Raw genomic sequence first — 16,198 nt, 5'->3', positions numbered from 1 at the left:
TATTATATATAACTTTTTTTTTAAATTGTAGTAGTTGGCAATTGATTTTACCCCTTTTTCTCCCAGTTTGAAATATCCAATTGTATTTTAGGCTCAGCTCACCGCTACCACCCCTGCGCTAACTCAAGAGCGGTGAAGACAAGTACAAGTGTGTGCAGTCAGCCAACTGTTTCTTTTCACTCCTCAGGCCTGCCATGCAGCCAACTCATAGCTACAGCATCGCAGGACAACGCAGCTCTGGCCAGCTTACAGGCAAGCCCAGTCCATAGGGGTCGCTGGTGCACGGTGAGCCGAGGACACACTGGCCGACCTCCCCCCCCCCCCCCCCCCCCCCCCCCCCCCCCCCCCCCAGCCAGTTGTGCGCCATCCCTGGGAACTCCCATCCATGGTTAGCAGTGGAATAGCCTGGACTTGAAATGGCGACCTCCAGGCTATAGGAGGCATCCTGCAATCCACGCGGAGCGCCGTTACCGGATGTGTCACTCAGGAGCCCCTCATGGTTGTCTTGATGTTGAGAACAGGAGTGTGCCTAGTAACAAGTATAAACAAACATACATTATGATGACAATTATCCGTAAAGGCATTTACAGCATTTCTGGTGTATGATTGTCTAATAATGTGAAAGCCCTGTCTGACAGCTTCCTGAGTAACATAAATGTATTTGTTTGGACGTAAAGAAAGCATTGTCAAACAATTTTTAAATTATCTGGTTACTGCCAGAAAATGTATTTTACAGCAATTCCAGTTGTATCCCTGTCCACATTCATGATCCCAGCCCAAGTACCTGTATGAACGTGATGGCTCTGTGTACAAATATGAATAGGAGTAATGCTTCCTCTGCACAGACTTCACTGATAATTATTTGATTATTGTTACTCACTGCTTACTGGCCTCTATCGGTCTCACTCAGCCATTGAAAGCTTTTCTCTGCTTTTTCCAGAGAAAAAACAACTAGGGGCTTGGAGTCTTTTTGATGATGTCGGACATCAGACCAGAAAGGAAAAATTGCAATGTTGGACCTGGCCCGACATAGGACTTCGAAGGATTAGTAAGAAAATCAAAATCAGGTTTAAAGCAAGCTACTAGATTTATTCTCTGACTCAATGATAGTCATAAAGCTTTCCTTTCCATAGGTTGGTGTGTGTTTCTTTCCCGGACTTGTCATGCAGAGTGGTGGTGTCCCCTTTGACACACAGACTTCATGCTTGTTCTATTCCTAATGAATAAAAGTGTCAGGAAAATTGGTATTTTCATCAGAACAAAGCTACAGTACTGATGTAAGGGAAAGTAGTTTCTCGCCCGGGTATTTCTTTGTTGTCTCTGATCATAGGAGAAGGTAGTATTAGTCATGAAGTCTGAAAATTTAAATATCTTTAGTCTCTAGCAATGGGAAGTCAACTGTCAGTTAGAAAGGTGTCCTTTTACATATGTTGCCCTTGACATGTCCCTTGTCTGTGCTCCACAGGAATAATGCACACACTTCACTTTGGATGCAGTATAAAAATTTCCAAGTAATAATCACTGTAGGCATTACATTAAGCAAGAATTTCTTCTCACTGGCACACAAGTCAAAATGAAGCATTACTTTATTAAGAAGTCACTACTGTTCTCAACAGGCCTGGAGGAAGGCCTTAGCAAACTAGGCAGCTGTCTACAGCGGCAAATTTAGGGGGAACAAGAGTTTGGTAAGTTAATAATTTAAACGTATGTGAATTTACGGTATTTTGAAAGTAAATACCACAGATAATAAAATGTGTTCAATTCTTATCCTGAAATCCCAAATCAATCGATAAAAAAAAATATCTGAATATCGCCTGTCATGTGACAGTGGCAATATTGCTACTCTGTAAACCATGTAATACTGTTTAAATGGAACCTATCCTGGACATGAGTTGAAAGTAGCAGTAGGATTTTTTTAACATGCTACTGTCCTACTTACCCATGTCATTATTATACGGTGACCAGGCGGCTCTGTGTCACCGGTGAGATGCTTTTCTCCTAAAGACACAGAAACAGCATAACAGCGGGACAGACTGAGACAGCTCAGGTTTACAGACTCCCATCATCACCAATGTGTCAGGTTATTCAATTAATCCATGATAAGTCATTTGTGTATCTCAATTACAACTGAGAAATGTATTAATAATAATGATAAACTTGTGAAGAACTGTATTTCATGTTTGTGTATTTGCTGTGCATACAGATGCCATTTGCTGCCTTCCTTATGTAATAGCCTACATGGTTACCCTTAAGTAAAATTTTTAAAAGGTATGCATTGGGATAGGTGCATATATTCTAAAAGCATGCTGTTAGTTTAAGTACAGTGTGAGGAATTAGACTGGCAGTAGGGAAGGTAATCCTGCAGACCTTTCTGGTAAGTTGTGGTACAAGTTTGTATTTTAAAAATGTACGGTACATTGGAAGTGTGTTTTTTTGATACCGTGCAACACATTTTTTTTTTTTTTTTTTGTTCCTGGGTAGTAAGTGTTATTTCCTAATTGCTTATGCCTCAAAAGTATAGAAAATGGCTATTATTCCCCACAAACTTTGCTTTTGTGACCAGGACAGTGATATTTCAAAATATCACTATTTCCAAACGGGCAAATGTGTGTCTTTTTGTTCACATAAGGTCAGAAAAAAACAACATATGAATCCAAATTAACATGTATTTATACTAAAGCAATACAAAAATGACTACAAAAGATTTAGAAGTGAGTCGTTTTTCGAGATTTACGATTATACTGTATTTTACTGTATTTACAGTATAATTGTAAATCTCGAAAAACTACTCACTTCTAAATCTTTTGTAGTAATTTTTGTCACACATTTTTTTGTAGTCATTTTTGACACACATTTGCCCGTTTTCCCATTGGAAATAGTGATATTTTGAAATATCACTGTCCTGGTCACAAAAGCAAAGTTTGTGGGGAATAATAGCCATTTTCTATACTTTTGAGGCATAAGCAATTAGGAAATAACACTTACTACCCAGGAACAAAAATTGTATTACATAGTGTAATATTATCATGGTGTAAATAGTTCTGTTTATATACCTTTTTGTTTCCCAATGCATTAGATCATTTGATGGCACAGATTAATGTTCAATTGTGATCCATAATGTTATCTTTTCAGTCTCCTTAGCTTATTCTAACATTATTGTCTGCCATATAAAGAGTTCTGGTTGTAAGTCTCCCTCCCGACCTGTGAGGGCGCTAAGTAGCGAAAGGGGAAGTCTTTGGACGGGCTGGCCTGATAGTTCATTTCCAGGGTCGGGAAGTCGGTCAGCCTGGAAGAAGGCGAGACTCGGAATGTATTGACCCGGAAGGTAAACGAGGTAGCAGCTGCAGGCAATAGAGACAGCTGCAATCGTTTACCAAGGGGTCATGCGTGATAGCATAAAGGGGCTAGAGAATCATAAATCTTTTTGTTCGCTTGATTTAAAGATATGAGGAAATGAAATAAAAATAAAGAGTTTGTGAGTGTTGTGTTTGTTTTGGCTGTTTAGTAACTGTTTGTGTTTTGTTATCGCTAGACGGCTAAACACGAATCCAGATCTGTCGCTAAGAGCCAGCACAAAACCGGATCAACACTGCAGTACAGTCACGATCAACATTGTTATCACCATTTGTTCACCACTATAGCACCTATTATATTGTACTGCACCACAAGTACTGAGAGCACTCACTTTGGACTTTGTGATCATGTGTGCGTGTCCAATTGTGTGTGTTAGTACTATGCTTATTATTTACAGGACTGCTACTTCTTTTTTTTCACTGCGCAATACACATTGTTGTGTATTGCAAAGCTATTCATTATTTACTGGCTGGTCATCAGACCACTGGATTATAAACCCAATAATACAACTGCTACTAATTACCACTTTGCCACACTGCCCTACAACCTACCTGTTTAAACTGGTTGGATATTTGCTAGTGTTCTGTTCTTCTGTAGAATAGTTGTTAAGCATGAAAAAGCTCATTTGCAATATTAAAGGCATGTTAAGGCTTTTTCCAAAACATTAATTTTCAACAGAACATTTTCTTTCATGATGATGTTATTGAAGTTTTGAAACAGTCATGTCAAATTCCCATATACCATGGGAAACCGTATTTCAAAATCTGTACATGGTCTGTACAATCAAAACAGAAATGAGCACAGCGAGTGATTGCACAACACAAGCTGAAAAAAAATCATTACCTGACTGATTTAAGGGTGCCATGCTAGGCTTTGTCTCGGGTGGCAAGTTGCCTGGCACCGCAACACCCTATCAAGCTGGCTTGCACAGATCGTTTTCACACTAGAATTTTATTCGTCAATGAACATGCACTCTTCTTAAACCGTCTGTATTCACAATGCCAAAGGCCAGTCAGAGATCAAGTTTGCCTAATTCTTGAATAAACTAATCCTACCACCAGAACTGCCAAATTAAAAAAAAAAAGAAAAAAAGAATCTTTAAGTAGGGAGATCCCCAAAGATGCTTCAAGGATAACAATGACCCTGCTAATCTCTATAGAAGTAAGCAGGAAGTCAAAAACTGCTGTCATGTCAGCAAACGAGAACTACACTATTTCTTATGATGGCAAGGTTGTCTCAGCATCACTTTAATTAGCATGTGCAAATTTTCTAGTTTAAGTCACCATACAGAAATCTGCATCAAAGTCGTAGGTATTCAAGGCAGAAGTAAAAATTATATGAACAATGGATATTAATTTATGATACAAACATTTATTTTGATGTATATTCCAAATATTATAAATCACATTCAGGTAATGGATCCATAAATGTGGTCATGGTGTAAGCATGGTGTTTGTGGCCATTACAGTACCTCACTATCTACGCCTACTGCTGAAGCACACGGATAGAATCTTTTTCTTTAGATAAAAAAAACAAATGGAACATCACAGTATCACAGTGACCAGGACAGAAAGCATAGACACTGTTACTTTCCCTGAGTCCCAGAATAAGCTGAACAGCCAACTCCTAGCTTGCTCAATCAATTATCCAATTTAAATAACCACCTTCTCACACATTTTTGGTTATGAGAGGGAGTTTTAAAACTATGCCTGCTAAATTCAAAATGTTTTATAAAAAAAATAATACAATATCAGTAAACTCAAATATAATAGATTTGGAGGGCGTCTGTCCTGTCACACCTTAATTAATGGGCTTTGGAAGTTCAAGTTGTCTATCTGGCACCTTCCCTCTAATCAGGGTACTGATTGCTAATATAGCAAGATACCGCATTCTAAACACATTTCTGTTCCCTTTTATAACTAGGCTTTTCAGTCTTTGTATTATTACTTTGTCCAATTTGTCAGTCACTCAGAGAAAGCATGATTACACTTTATTGTAGTCTATTCTTCAAACAAAACCATATCTCTTAAACAGACCTAAAACCTAGTTTATCTTTATATGTCCTGATACTCAGGACTGGAGATCTGCATTTCAGTATTCATATTAAACCACATGTGTAAATGTAAATTAATGTACTTCCTGGAGACATGCTTTCACAACTGTCTGGTGTTGATTTATGCTTTGTGTTTGTCGTAAAATGCATTAGACCCTGTCTGGCATCGGAAATTGATATAAAATAAATAAATGCAATGTTGTGTTTAATGCTGTAGCATATGCTTATTATGCATGGAATGGGATGTAAAATGATCTGATAAATCTGCATTACTACATGAATAAACACACAAACACTAGTTTATATGTAGGTATGCACAGTGTGATCAAATACAAAGCTGTGAATATTTGTGTTGGTTAAGGTCTGTATTTATAATTGGTACAAATAACTCGAAACACACTGTAATGTAAAATAAACAGTCTCTTATTTATTCAGCGGTGGCACAGAGTAGTAGTTTAGCTTTACTTCACTGAATGACTATAAATGATAATATCACCTGGTTCACATTGTGAAAAACATCCATCAGTAACAGAGGACTATTATTTTTTACATATAAGTAGATGTATATATGTGACATGCATGCTCACTTAAGGTGACTTAGCCTTTTTTCATTTCACAGAGGTGTGTTATATCATGCTTTTCCTTTCTTATTTTATTCCAACATGGGAAAATGTTCTTCCGTTTCTCAGAAATTATCTGTCTGTAATCACTGAGCCAGCGCTAACATATAAAAGTTCACTCAGATGGTTATCAATAAAACATTATCTTCAGAGACCATGCCAGTGAAGAGATCTCAGACCAGCCTACGTTTCTGGTATAGGGCAAAGAACTGTGTGACAAGAGCAGAAAAAGACTATACAAGTTAATATCGGCAGCTGTATCAATTGAAGTTAAGTATAAAGCTATATTGCAATGAAATCTTTTTTGTTCATCCTCTGCTTTTATGGGCAGACTGATAATAGAAACATGGAAAATCAATCAGTAATTCCGAAAAGGTTGGATTGGAAACCGTATTGAAGAAATTGACACCATAGGGGAGCCATCCCATTACAGAGTTCTGCAAACATTGGCTCGCATAACCTGGAGATGCCATCAAAAATAACAAGGTTTTTGAACCACACAATAACGTGATGCTCTTTGCTAAAGGAGAGGGTTTCTCTGTGACAAGGAGAGTTCAAGGTTTAGGAAAGTTACAGATCCCTCTCAAAGTATCCTCTCCCCTACCTAAAACCCATCCCACATTATTAAAGAGTGAGTATATAGTTAAACCTTCATAGTGCTATGCTTACATTTTCTTTTCACAATGAACAAATTGACATTACCTGACAACATTTCCGTGCTGTGTTTGGTATTCTCATGTTTTTTCCAAGATCTGCCTTTTCATCTCAATACCTTGGCAGAAGAGGAGAACGACACTGGGTTTGCTGTTTCCTATAATAATGTATGACGATAGTTTCTTAATTTTTATTTGCATCATCTTAGTACTAAACATGTGTTAATTACATACTTAAGTGGTCTAGGTATTTAATGTAAATTAGCTTTTTTAAGGTAATAATGGTTAGTTAATACTGGTGAAACGGTTAGTTTCTACTGTGAAATAGATCTAATCTACTAGACCACTTTCAGTTGATGAAGGACATATTGTCCGAAACATACTGAACTTAGATAATAAATCAGTTTCTGTACACTTTAAACGTTGCTTCTCTTTTAGTGTCTGTGCGTGAAAAAGCAACAGAAACATCGATTCCATCGACAGTGACAGCATATAAGGTTGTGCGTTGTGTATCATGCTGTTCTGCCTGCCGCAGCAGGTGAAGGCAGGCAGACTGCAGCCAGCATGGCTAACTTGAGTGATCAGGAATGCAACCATAGTTTCTCGAGGGAAAACAAATACATGAATCCTCAGAATATGTTAGGTGAACCTTGCTGATAAATGGAGGTAAAATACTTTGAGATTATCGGCAGTTACACAAAGCTGTTTTTTAAAGTACTAAAATTTATTTCAGGTGAACGAGGAGCACAGGAGAACTGTGCCACCAATGCAATGGAAAAGAAATAGAGGTTAAATTTTGTTTTATTTTATTTTTTATTTGGTATTACTCCGATGGGGAATAAAAGAGTAATCTCACCAAAATACAGAACAAGTCCTCTGAAGGTAAAAGGCACAGCTCATTTACATGCACAGCAATGAGAGTCAGCTGTTTCTAAATCTGCACGTGATTGTGGAAGGCAGTTTAGCTTGTTACCAGTAATCTAGATATTTTTTGATTAGTTTGGACATGCAGTCAGGACATCTCTTGTGATAAAACTATAGATGCATTGATGAGTCAATAATATTAATTTAGAACATTGTGCATATATGGCATTTTACTTAACAGGATTTGCCATTAGGGTTTGTCTTTTGAGGCACTTAGAAACTAATGGATTTAATGGATATCTCTCAGCCAATGACATTGTGACCTATTGAATACTAGGGCTGGGTATCGGCAGTGTCTTCACAATACAATACCTATCGCGATATGACGGTCACGATATGATAAATGAAGCACAAAACATAAAAAATCACACAATGGTAAAGCACTTTAGGTCAAATAAGCTTCACGGACGGTTTTGCTTTTGTTTATTGTTTATTCTTTAAAATATATTTCTTTAAAACAAAATTACAAATCAGGGCTCCAGACAAAATTTTTGCCTTAGGAGTCAATGGATCCAGGCCAAAAAAAATTGGTCACCAAATCCAATTGCTGGGTTCCACTTCAGGAACAAGTTAGTTGCTATCGTATTCCACTGCTTAAAATAAAACAACTTGTTAAGGCACTGAAGTAATACCAAAACAGTAACCTAATGTCTGTGTTCACTTGTTTGGCATCACATTCTGCTGAGTGAATGACTGCAATGAACTAAGCACATTTACATTGTAAATATTTTGCAAGTATTGTCTGAAATTGGTGACGGCACCTCTAATTGTGTACAGTTGTAACATGGGAAATAGCATACTACAGCTCCCATGCTCGGTGTCAGTGAAGTCCTGATCTGACAGCATGTAACAGACAGCTTTTATGATTGCATGTTACTGTTTACTTTTCAGTAAAAGTACATTTACATTGCAGTGAGTTGGTTCGGCTATTTACAATATTAAATACTAAATGTTTACACAACACTCAAACACGTTTGGTTGCTGTGACAACTGTTGTATAAAACTGGGGCTTCTGTATCCTGCTGGTATTAATACAGCACCTATCTGCACCTACAAGCATTTATATTTGATTAAATTGTTATTATTATTATGGATGTATTTGTTACTGTCCTTCTCACACTTCAGTTTATTAAAATATGTGATAAGCATTCTTTCCCCCTTACAGACCAATATCACGGCGCATTCATAAATATTGACACATGCTTTTAGAGGAAGAGGCAGCATTTTTGTGTTATAGGCGCCAATCTGGCTTCCCCCAAAATCAATATGTGGAATGTGGTCAGGTTAAATTGGTTAAATTGATTGCCAGTTTCACATGGCCACACGTATAAAAGCCCACGGATGAGTTGGCAATGGGGGTCATAGAGGAACTCTTGGGGCGAGGATAACAGTTCTTTGATAAGACCTTTTATCCACTTGGGAGTCGACTTATTTTCTTGTACACTTAACCAACTCTAAAGTCATTGCTTAAGCAACAATAGCAGGTCAGTCATGCATTAAAATTCCAGAATATTCCAATACAGATGAATGAAAAGAAAAACTTTTTCACTACAGTATTGTAAGGCCAATGTTACTACCAGATGTCAAAATGATTTTTCAAGATGGTCAATGGACATTTCAGCAAGACAGACTCATCTATCCTGCCAGAGACAGCCTCCAGGCCACAGAGAGGCTGACAAACAATGTTCTGAACAACATACCTGAGTGATAGCGCTCTCCAACATAATCACCTTAAATACCTCTGGGCAACAGGAATCAATTTATAGTTAAAGTCAATTTAAGTCTCCCGAAAAGGCTGAGCAGCACATCGAAATCATCATCTAGGATGAATGGAATCCCTTGAACCTGTTACGTTATAATATGAGACAGTTTTCCCCTACAGTTACTGTGTCTGCTATATTTTACACTAAGGTATGAAGATAACCCACACAATTTCTATTCAGGGGACTTCTTGGTGCAACTTTCCAATCAATGCTATTTAATAACTTTTTGTGACTGCTGAATGTGAAACGTGCCGTTTGTTTAACATTTGCATACAGAGGCTTTTGAATCACTGGAGTCTATATGTCTGCAGTACGCAGCCAACAATAATACAATTAAAAAAAACAGCATGCTTGTTCTATTTAATAAAACTACACTCTTATCTAGGGGATCAGATACCTTTAGTTCAAAGATGATGCTGAATTTACAGGTGAGCCCTTCTCGGTCAAGTAAAATACATTCCAAAATGCCATCTACTTGACTTTTTCAGCTCTGTCAAGGGAAATTATGACATGAAAGTCTGTGGACACTGAGGACGCTGTGTGACCCTGTTGTAATAACGGATGGTTGGAAAGCTGAGAATGAAGAAGTATTTGGTTTTATTCCTCACTGCAGCCTCATACACAAAGCAATGTGGAATGCTTTCCATTAAGATCATTTTATTTGAATTATCTTTTTATTAAGCGATGTAAGTTTTCCTTCATTGTTTTGTCACTGATTTATTATTGGAATATATTTCAATTAAAGAGTAAGGGCAAGATTTTCAAAAGGTTGTAAATGATAAATCCAGCGTTAATCAGGAAATCGGTACGTAGCATTGATTTGGGCATTTTCAAGTGCTACAGACTACCTAGATAGTTCAATATTTGTAGCTATGATAATAGTTTAGCCTTTTCTATACTTCTATGAAGGAGATTTATTCACTTATTTTAACCATTTGCAACCTTACTGAATGTTTGTTGTATTGCTAAAATGATATACCGTTATTTGCACTAAATCTAATATTACTACCAAGTGATTATCAATGCAACTGTAGCCTATTTGAATTATGCATACATACATTATATGACAGCTGACCTCTACTGTAGATTTTATTTGAAATATACAACTGAACTCTTGTTATAGAAAACGGTATATTAGATAGTACAATAAAGTTTCCTTAGGTGATTACACTGTGTAACAATTTTTTTTTTTTTTCTTTTTTTTTTGTTCCTGGGTATTAAGTGTTATTTCCTAATTGCTTTTGTGACCAGGACAGTTATATTTCAAAATATCACTATTTCCAATGGGAAAACAGGCAAATGTGTGTCTTTTTGTTCACGTAAAGTCAGAAAAAAACAACATATGAATCCAAATGAACATGTATTTATACTAAAGTAATACAAAAATGACTACAAAAGATTTAGAAGTGAGTAGTTTTTTGAGATTTACGATTATACTGTAGAGAAACAGCCCTATGGATAATCAATGCCCAGTCGATCGTATGCTTGAAATCGGTTCAAATTGTTACTGTAGTAATGTTTAGCAAATAAAATCAGGTTTTTATTAACTCTAACCTTAACCTGAACCCTAACCCTAACCCTTAGCTAAAAAAAATTACAATGTTTGTTAACAGTTAATAAACTAAAAAATGGTCCTTAAAATAAAACATGACCCTATAAATTATGAATTCCAAGATAAACTACTTCATTAGTGTACATGCACTTACAATCACTGGATATAAGCAATACATTAGGGAAATATTATTTTTGTTTTACTATTATTTTAGGTTTAATATTCTTAGTTATTTTAACAGTGTGGAGCCCAGTCTGACGCTGGGGCTATTGCAAAGACCCCAATGGCCATTAATTGGTCAAGACTGCGTGAGGGTGTGAGGCATGTTAGTAACGGATTTAAATACAAACTGTGAGCTATCAGTAACCATATGTACATGCGTGAGACCCATACATAAAGATCATTTGTGGTAAGTCAGTCGTAACCATGTTATTGTACATTATTTATTTTCTATTAGATAAGAAGGAAAAATGCAAGTATGACATACAGCATCTCTGAAATTCCTTTGAGTCAGTGTTGGGGAGAGGGCTGCAACACACACTTGGGGCACTGACCAGAGATTAGCATTGATGTTAACATTATCTGGGCTCCATTCAGTAAATTGTAGTGTCAGACAGCTATGCCGCAGGATTGTAACTTGAGATGAAAATGATGAGAAAGCACAAGGACTGTTAGAAAAACAGATTGCCGCTGTGGGTTGCACTTGACACTGAACACCACCACAGTATTCCACCAGAGACAGCTACCAGTCCACAGAGAGGCCGGTAAAACAATGTTATGAACAATATACCGGAATAATAGCGCTTTCCAGCCAAATCAACTCAAGTACCACTGGGCCAACCCAATGGGAATCAATCTATACCTACTATTACACTGAAGCTGCTAGCATTTGTAAACAGTACCCATTCTGAAGATTATTTTAAAGTGAATTTAAATGTCGAAAAAAAAACAGGCAAGAACATATGCATATATTTGTTCCTACTTGAAATCGCACAAACTATTGTAAAATGTTACAGCTAACAACAACAGCAAGTTTGACTTCTTTAACATTTTGATGAGATGTTCATCCCATTTTACAAATATACTGTACCGAGACCGGATATGCAAATGTTTCAAATACAAAGTTAAACAGCTATGTGCAAAATTAAATGAACTATTTAACTTCATAAAGTCGAATTAAACTAATAGTGTTATGTTAACATATTGAATTACATGCTGCTTTGTGGTTTTCCATATACAGTACTTAATAAAAACCTGAAGGAAAAAAAAGAAAAAATTGACATTTCTAAATCTAACATGAAATACTATACTACCATTAAGACTTCCAGTAGACTTTTGCAATATCATTTTGTAGTTTCTTTTTGAAAACTTTTGGCCAGAGCTGTGTCTAACTATTGCATCTTGGTAACTTTTCTGCAGATCACATTGATTGCAACTAGACTATTTGAGTGAACTAGATCAAATGAAGTGAAATCTCCCTTGTTCCAGGTAGCAGAGTATAAGTGGGCCCAGCCCACTTAAGACCGGGGTCCATAAAGACAGCCGGACAGCTAGGAATGAATAACATCAGCCAGAGGCACTATTACACCATCAAACAATGGCGGTGTCCTGCCTTTTATTACACCTTGTACAATCAAGTTCCAAGTGCCGCAATTGAAACAGATCAGAACCCTAATTAATCACACCCTAGAAATATATTCCAATTGAGGAGACAAATATCCACCCTCAGTTGGAATAAAAATACCATGCAACACCCCATAATGTGTACAATACAAAATCATTTTGTATTGTGCAAATCACGCAATCGCTTTTCATCAATACATTAATTTCTCCACAGAAAGAGAGAGCTGAAAGAATTCAGCAATTTTAAAGGGGCCACATAATGGTACCGCAGAATCATTACAGAGTTATTATCAATAGCACTGTCATTGACATATCTGTATATTGCAAATTATAGAAGACAAGCAAAGAATCAAACAATCTTCAACAGAAGAAAATGGGGACCAGTGATGATAATGCTTGTGCTAAGAAAATTCATTCTAAAACCTTGAAAGGATTTGACATCCAAACTGAGTGGAGTAAGTGCTTTGCTATTTATTTTTAACAAAACACACCCTTTAAATTTGCACTATTTGTTTTAGCCCATTATAAGCTACTTTGTTTCCCACTGATTATTTGTGTCCTCTGGGGACTTACCTTCAAAGTGTTCACTGCAGTGTTTAATGAACTCAAATATTACAAAATGAGAAACGCATAATTATATTGAAACTTTGATTACATTGTGTTGTTCTTTAGATTAGAAAGCATCTAATTAGCACTGGGGAGAAGCAAATGGCAGGATATGTATTTTTACATAACAGGTCTTGAATAAAGTTCTTACTTCGCCTTAAAAAACAAAGTCCAAACAAACAAAACCTGGTGCGTATCTCCCCAATTATATATAGTAGCAGAAGTCAAAAAGGATCCGCACACTGTGATCAGGAGAGTGGGGACAAGGAAAACACTACATAATCAAAGCAAGCGAAAAAACATTATTTTATTTGACCAAAGAACAAGCAAACAAAGTGCTCAGTGCTAGTGCAAACGTTTCGGTCGTTTGCCCATCTTCAGTGCTGTGCTAAACAGGTTAGGAACACCTGGGTATTTAAAGAGTCAGGTGTTCAATAAAAACAAATAGACAGGTGTACAGACCAATTAATACTTTAGAACATATAGACATCAGAGAACATATAATATATACTGTATTAAATAATTACATTAACAGGAAAATATCATGTATAATAATAATAATAATAGGGATCATAAAAATGTAGCATATTGATAAACTTATAAGTTTAAACAAAGTTATCCAGATTATAGCAATTCATATAAATTTGGAATCAAGTTGACACAATTACATAGCATTGATGTTCGTATTAGAGATAATTGAATAAAGATGATATATTTATTCTAAAGATAACATGATAACCCTAATTCTTCATTAATTCCTTCAGGTTGTACTGTTTTGAGATAGAAAATCCATTTTGCTTCACATTGAAGTAATTTTTGGCTTAGATCACCCCCTCTATGAGGTTGACTTAATCTTACCACAGAATTTTAAATCCGAAATGGAGTAATTTTTCTCCACAAAACGTCTAGCCAAAGGCGAATGTATGTCTTTTCTACGGATGGCAACAAAGACTGGACCGATAACCTCACCGTTCAAAGAACATTTTACAATTAAATTATAGAGCAATTATCTAGCAAGTATGTGTCTTGTGTTGATATCAGTATAATTAGCCTAGCAGCCACTATTAGCAGATCCAGTACAATGCGAATCTACAGATAAAACTAGGGAAAGGTGTATTATGAGGCACCAAGTTGAACACGCAAACTATCTATTGCGATGTGAAAAATGAAAATGCACCCTAATGCCTAGTTTCTGGTGGAGTTGGGAACATGGTTGTCTAAACCATAGAAGAATGTCTTAAGATTGTATATGATTGTGGAGTTGTGATGTTCCTGATACCAGATAAGGAAAAGAGGAAGCCATCCTATAAAAGTAATTTGCATATATGATGTTTGAAATCTATTATTCCCTGAAGTGCCCATATAATAATTATGTGGCAAGCTGTGAGTTCAATTATATTTTTCTGTCAAGTTTAAGTAACATTCTCTGCTTTTGTAAATGTTCCATATATTGTTTTTAATGCAGCCTCTACAATAGACTGTGCTTCAAGTATGTTTCAGAAGCCTTTACCCAATAACACAAAGTGTGTGGAAATGGGTTGTCCCTTTGACCGCTGTTCATTGTCAAGAACAAAGATAATAGTGTTGATTCATTAAAATTTTTATTTTTTATTATTTTTAATAACTGATCACTTTTTGCAAAAGCTTTTAAAATACAGCTATGAATGTAAAAAAAAAAAAAATTTAAAAAAAAAACATATAAAAGAAAATAATGTAATCATGCTTGTTGTAAGAAGGATGTACCATAGCAAAATAATATTTGTTACCATACTCAGTTTGCATGCCTTAGGAAGCCTGTTACTATTTTACTTTCAAGGTGATTTCAGCTCAGCAGTGTCTATGGGGGTAAATCAAGTCACTTGCTGCAAAGCATATCAGTCATTAGGGGAAGCAGCTGGTTAATGACAGGAAATAAGCCACTGAGTGGTTTAGGATAATTTCATACTCAAGGTGAAATGACTGAGGAAGTGCATGACTACCAGAAAGTAAGACATGCAAAACGTTCTTTAACCTGGTAACTAATCAAATGATTTAAATGACGATTCACGTCTGCTATAACATACCCCCCCCCCCCACAATACATGCACCAGCGTTCAGTTTTACACTGCATTTGCATGTAATACGAATTATATGAACACAGACTTCTAGAAACAAAACTGATCTATGAATGTATAATTCTGAACTCAATGCAATTTGTAAAGAAAGGCTTTCAGTACCATATAGTTTGAGAAATAATTTTAAATCATAATGTTAATTGATTTTATCAAAAAAAATAATAATTCTGAGAGCTGGATTTGATCCAGGTCCATCCATGTTCGTTGAGCTACAGCAAGCAACGTGCCAGTCCAATCAGATTTCATGTTTTTGATATGTGACAGTGCAAAACTATCTGCAATAGCAAACTATATTACACTATTATAATACACTAACCCCAGAGGTGCTTGTGTGCATATCAGAGGCCATTAAACATTCTGCATATTCATGTTGTACCACAATGTTACTGTAGTGGTACACACTGGGTTGACTGCCTCAGAAGCAAGCACACATATCTTTATTTTATGCCTCAAACCTGTCTGAGCACTTTAACCTTGACCAATCCTTGTTTAATCCATATAGCCCCCTGCCTCTATCCAGTGTCAAGCCAAACAGAAACTTTTAAATGTTTTCAATTAGTCTAAGTGGGGATCCAATGGTTTTTAAAAAAACAGTTTACCAAATACAGCGAGTTGCAATATTCACATCTCACAGCTGTAGGGGTGCTGAAAAGCAGTTCAAACCATCTCATCTATTTTAAACACTTTTTTTTTTCAAATGTGGTCAGTGGTGAGTGCTGGTTTGGGGTACTGAGTGTGTTATGCTTAGATAATAAGAAGCTCCAGTCATCCAGTCTATAACTCCAGACTGTGTGACAGTATAATTTCCGAGTGACACATGCCTTGAAAGATTACACAAGCAATGCATCAGAGCAACAGAGACAACTCCACCAGGCTGCAGACTATCTTATGCACTTCCTCTAACATACAGGTGCAGGAGTTACAGCTGTTCAAATG

Source organism: Polyodon spathula, chromosome 23, assembly GCF_017654505.1.
Source record: "Polyodon spathula isolate WHYD16114869_AA chromosome 23, ASM1765450v1, whole genome shotgun sequence".
Lineage (NCBI taxonomy): Eukaryota > Metazoa > Chordata > Actinopteri > Acipenseriformes > Polyodontidae > Polyodon > Polyodon spathula.
This window is presented reverse-complemented; position numbering follows the sequence as displayed.